This window comes from Pleurodeles waltl, chromosome 6 (genome assembly GCF_031143425.1).
Source record: "Pleurodeles waltl isolate 20211129_DDA chromosome 6, aPleWal1.hap1.20221129, whole genome shotgun sequence".
Lineage (NCBI taxonomy): Eukaryota > Metazoa > Chordata > Amphibia > Caudata > Salamandridae > Pleurodeles > Pleurodeles waltl.
The window spans coordinates 1,637,496,140-1,637,504,400 of record NC_090445.1 but is presented as its reverse complement, the minus strand read 5'-3'; positions in this window follow the sequence as shown (position 1 = coordinate 1,637,504,400).

The following is an 8,261-nucleotide window of genomic DNA, read 5'->3' as shown; positions in this document are numbered from 1 at the left end:
ATACCAGTGGACATTGATGTTTATCCCATTGTACAGGGTCAAACACTGTCCATTGTCCAGCACAAGTTGATTGTTATGTTGAACATCTTTGTTTTGCAGCTGGCCCCTATTAGAATACAGTGAGCATGGTGCATGGGTTTTCAAAGCCCAAAGACACTGATTCAGGTCATGTACGCCCTGATTAATTTATTCCGCCAGCACATTGTAATCGGACATTGAATGCTGCAAAGGCAATAATTTATACAATAGCATAATGTGCTTGGGCCATTAATTTTTCCCACATACCAGTGGCTGTTTCCATGGCCAGGTAGCACGTCTTCTGCAACCTCAAGTTGCCACACACCATCAATGTGCCTATCGTCTGTGACATATAGGCTGTGCTAGATTTCTTAGTTCAATCCATGATTCCCGGACTCCGAGGAACAGTTGCATACACAATACCACAGAGAAACATCACCTGCTCAGGTTAGAGTTACCATATCTCCCCTGCCCGCAGAATGTCCATATTTTGGGAAAATCATGCGATGAACAATAAAGAAAAGGTTATTCCATTATAGGTCAGGAGGGTATAAACATCAGTGAACCATTTCAATAAAATGTTCGTTATGCTGGTGAAATCTAGTGTAAATTTGGTAATTTCACATTACACGTGTTCTGTCAAATTTCACAAATTACGCCATTACACCATGTCTTGTAATTATGCAAAAAAAATCACCACAAACGCACCAATCACTGTAATAATTGACTATGAACGCACTAAAAAAGACATCAGAATGTAGGTGCCCTTGTTTGCTGTGCTTTCTTTTCTCTGCACTAGTTTTTAAAAGAATAAAATGCATTCTTGTGTCCAGAGTGGAAACGAAGACACAATCTGCGCTAATACAGAAGCTAGTTCCAGTTTTATATTTTGGCTTAATTTAGCATAATATTACATGATTTTTCCAAAATGTTGTGTAATTTAACAGAACCTAATTATATAAGTTTCACACACCCCTAAGTTCAACGCAAAGTGGCCGTGGGCACATCTCCTAACATGAGAAGTGTTTAAAAAAAAATATCCATGAGCATGTGATTGTGTGTTGTCAACATTATTACTTATTGGTACAGGTCTCTGCATCACATGTAAGTGACTCTTTATATACCGTGATGAAGTGGCCTATTATCCACATTACCCATCAGCTAGAACTATATACTACAAAGGAGTGCTGAAGCAGATGTTTTTATCAATATTATTAATGATTATTCATGCATTTTGAGTAATGGATGCGCTTAAGAAATATAATAATCTAGGAAAAATAATGCACGCATTTGAAAATGTGTCCACGTAAGTGGCCGCCAATGTTTACGGAGTGTACTTATTAATGGCTTGTTAACATGAAATGTTGAGCTTTTGTTTGATTAATGTAGTAAAGTGTCATATTGAGGGTTATTCATTATGTATTAGCTTTATTAATTGAAAACCTTAACTTAGCGGAGGTCTTGGCCTAGTTAAACAGCCTCATGTCAAGCTGCATTACTCAAACATTTATATAAAATGTCTGCTTACGGAATTAAATCGTGATTTTGCACTGTGCTGACCTAATGTGCGAGTAGCTGAATGTCTTTCTCATGAGAACTGCTTGCTAGAAGATGCTGTTCTTGTTGAATGTAACATTGTAAATGTAATGTGTGTAAGATTGACTTTCCCAGGACAGAACAATGACTATAGTGACTGGAGTATAAGCTGCAACAATATTGTTACCTGACGAGCATGATGATGAGAACCTTACAAGAAGAGCCAATCATCGACATGTGAACCGTGAACTGGTTGAAACTGTAGATTTGAAGTTTTAGTTTTATTGCATGAAGTATGGACATGCGATCCCTTGACCAATGGGGATTTGGGAAGTAGTTTTAGGAAATCTAACTTGGCCGGACTGCACTGAGGGAAGACACAACATTTGCCCATTTTCTATCTTGCCAAAAGCTACTTTCTTGAGCGTCTTGAGAAGTGACATGCTTAACTTTAATGCTTAAAGATTTTGACCCTCATTATGACAGTGGCGGTAAATCCCACTTACTGCCATGCCGACTGACGCCAACATACCGCTGCCGCGCTGGATTTCCGCTAACCATGTTATGACACATACATAGCAAACCGTCAATATTCATCCACACACAAAAGTCCGCCACACCAAAGGTCAGTGATAAACTGGCGCTATCAAAACCCACACCGTTACGCCAACAGAACTACGCCCACAACATTATGACCCACAGATCACCACAATCACCTATACACCACCCACGCACCCCATATACACACCCCAACACATCACCCTCACCCACACCACTCATACTACACCCATGGCACCACAACAACACCCTAGGTTCTCTGAGGAGGAGCTAAGGGTCATGGTGGAGGAAATCATCCGGGTAGAGCCACAGCTATTTGGATCACAGGTGTAGCAAATATCCATTGCTAGGAAGATGGAGCTAAGGCAGAGGATTGTGGACAGGGTCAACGCCGTGGGACAGCACCCCAGAACATGGGATGACATCAAAAAGAGGTGGAACGACCTATGGGGGAAGGTGCGTTCCATTGCAGCAAGACACCAACTCGCTGTACAGAGGACTGGCAGTGGATCCCCACCTCCTCCCCCACCACTAACAACATGGGAGGAGCAAGTCTTGGAAATCATGCATCGTGAGGGCCTGGCAGGAGTAGCAGGAGGACTGGACTCTGGCAAGTCAACTCTTTACTACTTTCACCCCCCCTACCTGCATGCCATCACATACCCCCACCCTCACTCTCATCACTCCACAACCTCCCACACACCCTACCATCACAACCCACTCTCCCAATGCCAAGCCCTGAATGCAACACCATTGCATTGACACAACTCACAGACCTGCATGGACACCTATCACCACAGCATGCACAGTAGAGACAATCACCTAGCCCACCAAATAACAACTCACACAAGGCAAAGCTGCCAGGGCAATAACAACCATAGAGGGCAACACACGCATGCACAATATGTCACACACAGAAACAATAACACTGCATTTACATCCCCACAGGTACCCCAGCCAATGTCACTGGAGAAGAGGTGCCAGCAACATCCAGTCCCCCCACAGAAGAGGCCCACATTGATGACAGCAGCTCTGGTCGCCTGATCTGGATGACCAACCTGACAGTCGGTTACCCAGGCACACTCGCACACCACCACAGATACTCCCCCTTCAGGAAACACCACTACAGCACCCACCCAGCAGGCCCATAGCTCTGTCCCCAGGACACATCAATCAGCAGTGTGCCCACCACTACAGGGACCCCAGGCCACCCCACAAACCCAAGACAATGGGGTCAGTGGGCACACGGTTCAGGGGACAGAGGCACAGGACAACCGGGAAGCTGGGAGGACAGCTGTGAAACAGGGGGGGGGGACAGGCCCAGGGAACCAACCCTGCAGGAGACACTCACCGCGATCCTGGGAGCATACCAACATTCCCGAGATATGCTGGGCCAGATCCTGGACAGGTTGCAGGAGAACATGCGGCTGCAGGAGGGACAGTACCTGGAGATCAGGGAGGACTTGAAGGCCCAACACCACCCTGGTCTCCATTTCAGGGGTGCTGGCTGACATGGCAAACACTATGAGGGAGGCAGTGGCACAACAGCGGGCATCTGACACTAGCCACACTACTGAACAGCCCTCCACCTCCGCTGGCGCTAGTGGAAAAGAGGCCCCACCACAGGACCAACAGGCCACCAGCACTCCTCCCCCTGCAGAAGGAGAACCACCCCACAAACGTTCCCTATGATCCAGGCAGAAGCCAGAGACTATTGCCAAGACCCCCGCCAGGAAATAAGACCCTCCTGAATGTCACCCTTGTGCCCCACTCTGTCACCCTGTCCAACTTGAACTGCCATTGCTCCACTTCCTATGCCCCCTTGGACAATGCACCTTTGGTACAAATAAACTCGACTCTACTCTGGACTTTCTTCCATCATCACCCAATGCCAATGCACTTGCCCCCTACTCCTTAGCACTTAAATAAACACCCTTTGAAAAAATACAAGTAAGGTGTATGTCAAATCATTTAAAAATGTGTTCATTTTTCAAGTTTCAAACATTTCAGTTCAACTGTACAGTAATGTTTACATAGGAACAACCTTTAGTTGGCTGCACTGAACATACCAGGAGCTATAGTGGGGCACCAACATCTGCAAAAAGAGATGGCAAAAGGTACAGTGAGTGGGCTCATAAATGGGAATTCACAGCCTGCAAGTTACAATGTGAAACCGTAAACTGTTAATGGAAAGTGAAGTTAGACTGTCTTACCTGTGTGTCATTGGAAGTATTGACGAATGACTGCACTTCTGTTGTCCTCATCCTCCTCATCTTTACTGTCCACAGGGTCCACTGCTGCCACACGGTCATCTCCAGCCTCCTCCTCCTGCAGAAAAGGCACCTGACATCTCAAGGCAAGGTTGTGCAACATACAGCATGCCACGATGATCTGGCAGACCTTCTTGGGTGAGTAGCACAGGGATCCACCTGTTAGATGGAGGCAACGAAACCTGGCCTTCAGGAGGCCGAAGGTCCATTCTATAATCCATCTTATTCGCCCATGTGCCTCATTGTAACATTCTTCTGCCCTTGTCCTGGCATTCCTCACAGGGGTCAGTAGCCATGAGAGGTTGGGGTAACCAGAGTCACCTGCAAATATGGAGGGACAACTGTTAACCACACACTCACCCTTAGGGCCCACAACATACCCATACACCAACATTCACTGGGTGGGAACCACACCCTGTGCCTCTGGAGTTGGGCCATCACATTTGGGATGCTGCTATTCCGCAGGATAAAAGCATCATGCAGAGATCCAGGATATTTAGCATTGACATGGGAGATGTACTGGTCCGCCAGGCACACCATCTGGACATTCATGGAGTGAAAACTCTTTCGATTTCAGAACACCTGTTAATTTCGCTGGAGGGGGGGACAAATGCTACATGTGTCCCATCTATTGCCCCAATGATGTTGGGTATATGTCCCATTGCATAAAAGTCAGCTTTCACTGTAGCCAAATCCTCCACCTGGGGGAAAACAATGTGGCTGCACATGTGTTTAATCAGGGCAGACAACACTCTGGTCAGCACTATCGAGAACATTGACTGTGACTTTCCTGCTGCCAAGCCCACTGTCACTTGGAAGGAACCAGTTGCCAGGAAATGGAGAACTGGTAGCACTTGTACAAGAGGGGATAGCAGATATCAGGTCAGGCTTCAGTTGGGCACACAGCTCTGTGATAGTGGCCCTGTCAAGTCTATAGGTGAGGATAATGTGCCAGTCCTCCATTGTTGCCAAGTCCACCAGGGGTCTGTACACGGGGTGATGTCTCCATCTCCTATTAAGCCACAGCGGTTGCAATCTATGGGGCAAAAGAGTGAGTAGTTGGTCATTATCTGTACATTCTAACCACTACAGAGCAATGCATTTTGTGATTGTTACAATATTGTGGTGGGATATGTCCATAATGTGTATTTGTGTACTGTGACGCAGTTAGGATCCATGGCCTGCCCCACTTCCCTGAAATGGTGTCGACCTGTCCTGTATGGAGGGACAGGTGGAAATGAGGTAATTCCGCTGATGTTGTGTGCTGTTGAGGGAGGCGGTCGGGAACCGCCATGCAACTCCTCATTGGATATCATTGGGCCCTATGGGGTACAGTGGCCAATGGTGATGTACGCCGGCGGTGACGGTATGCACCACCGCGGACGTGACCGCCATTTTTTATCTGTTCACTCACTTGCTACCCGACCTTCAACATGAGAGGACCTACACTGCAAGTGCTGCTGTAACCAGTGTCTGGAACCGACCATGGCTCGTGTCACTGGGGAAAGGACCCCTGCCTTCACCTCAGCGGAGTTGGAGAGACTAGTGGATGGGGTCCTACCCCAGTACCGACTGCTGTGTGGGCCTCCAGACCAACAGGTGAGTACACCGTGAGTACAATGCATGGGGTGTGAATGCATGGATTGCTGTGTGTGCCGGGCTCATGTAGGGGGGGGGGGTGGGTGGATGGGCCCTGGGAAGAATGTTGCATGTATGCTGGGCCATGTCTGTGATAATGGGGATGGGATGGGACATGGTGGGCCATGAGGGAAACAGGCAGGACGGTTGGACTAATACCTTTCCCTGTTAATATTTCCTCTGCAGGTCAGTGCCCATCAAAAGAAGGGTATATGGCATGCCATCGCCAAGGACGTGTGGACCCTGGGGGTCTACGACAGGCGGAGCACCCACTGTCGGAAACGGTGGGAGGACCTGAGATGCTGGGCACGGAAGATGGCAGAGGCCCAGCTGGGGATGGCCTCCCAATGAGGAAGGGGTGCCCCCTCGAACCCTGACCCCCCCGATGGCCTGCATACCGGCGGTGGCCTATCCGGAGCTGGATGGGCGCTTGAGGGCATCACAGCAGCCACAAGGGGGTGAGTACTACTTATGCCTGGTGGGGTGGTATCTGGGTGGGGGATGTGGGCCTGTGGGTGCCCTGTTGGCCAGGCCTGGCATTGCAGAGTAGGTCCCATGTTGAGCAGGGTTCTGATGTGAAAGTCCTCCAATCAAGCTAGTAGGCATTCACCACTAGGCAGGGGTCTGTGGGTCTCAGATATGCTGCAATTGGCGTTAGGTGTCCCTATCCATGGGCTGGTGACTAGCATTGTGACTGGTAGTGCATTGCCTAATGCGTAGGGCTGTTCCCTGTGTGTGAGTGTGTTGTGTACGCCAACGGTGGTGTTGTTGCTGCCGTTGACCAAGTGTATCCTTTGTCTCTCTTCCCCCCCTTTTTGTTTTGTCACCCTGTCCTTATGTGCACTAGCATCATCTGGCAGAGGAGCAGAGGCAACGGCGACAGAGGGAGCTGCATCCCAGAGGACCCAGGAGGCCGAGTACACTGACTGTGAGGGCACCAGTGGAATGAAGGGCGAGGGGAGCACCACGGCGGAGACTGGAGGGGACAGTTCAGACACTGATACCTCCTTTGATGGAAGCTCCCTGGTGGTGGCGGACACCTCTGTGCCCACCCATCTACAGGTATAGCCGCCAACCCTGTACCAGCACCGTCCTCCCATGAGCCCCTCAACGAGTTTCCTGTGCCCGCTCACCCAGGAGGGTGGGCATCTCCTTTGCCCCAGGCACCTCAGGCACTGCCCCAGTTAGCCCTGCTGCCCTGAGTGAGGAGGCTATTGACTTCCTGTGATCCATCTCTGTTGGACAAACAACCATTGTGAATGCCATCCAGGGGCTGGCATCCCAAATGCAACAGACCAATGCATTCCTGGAAGGCATTCGCACTGTGTCCATGGGCTGTTGTGCGGCCTGGCCCCTTCAAGTCATGTGGGTATGACACCTAGCTGAGAGACTGTGACCTTGCACTACCCCAGTTCTGCATCACTGGGCATGATGCCCCCACCAAAACCAGTGGAGAAGCGATCCACTCACCCCATCCTGCCCAGGATGAAGCTCACTGGGCACAATGTCCCCTCCAGAACCAGTGGAGAAGCCATCCACTTGAGAGACTGTGGCCTTGCACTCCCCAGGACAGAGTAATGGGCATGTTGCCCCCTCCAGAGCACATGGGCAAGTCACCCACTCCAGAGATTGTGGCCTTGCACTCCCCAGGACCAAGCACAGTGCTTGCTGCCCCCTCCAGAGCCAGTGGGCAAGTCACCCACTTGAGAGACTGTGGCCTTGTACTCCCCAGGACCGAGTAATGGGCATGTTGCCCCCTCCAGGACCAGTGGCGTTGTACCATCTTCTGGCTGAGGTGCCCCCGTTCTCCGTCCCCCTGAGGTGCCTGCTTATTTTTGACCTGATGCCCCTGCAGTGTTCTCTCCGTGTTGTTGCAGGAGTGAGGTGGAGCCTTGGACTTTGTGATGTGGCCCTGTGGCCCAAGGACATTGAGGACTGGGCAGTGTCCCTTGCATTGTAAATATGTATATAATTTTTTATTTGGATGCACGTATTTCAACTATATTTATCTTATTACAACCTTTTTGCTCTATAGTAGTTGTCCTTGCATTATTCCTGAGGGGTATGGGGAGAATATGTTATGTAACTGCATCTGCTTGTGTGTATGGTGTTGGGGGTGTGTGTGTGTGTGTGTGTTGCGTGTCTGTGTCACTCTCTTTTTCCTCCCCCCCTCCCCTGTGTGCTAGGTGGCTGTACTCACCGTGGTCGTCTTCGCCGTCGTTGGTGTTCGCAGTGGAGCAG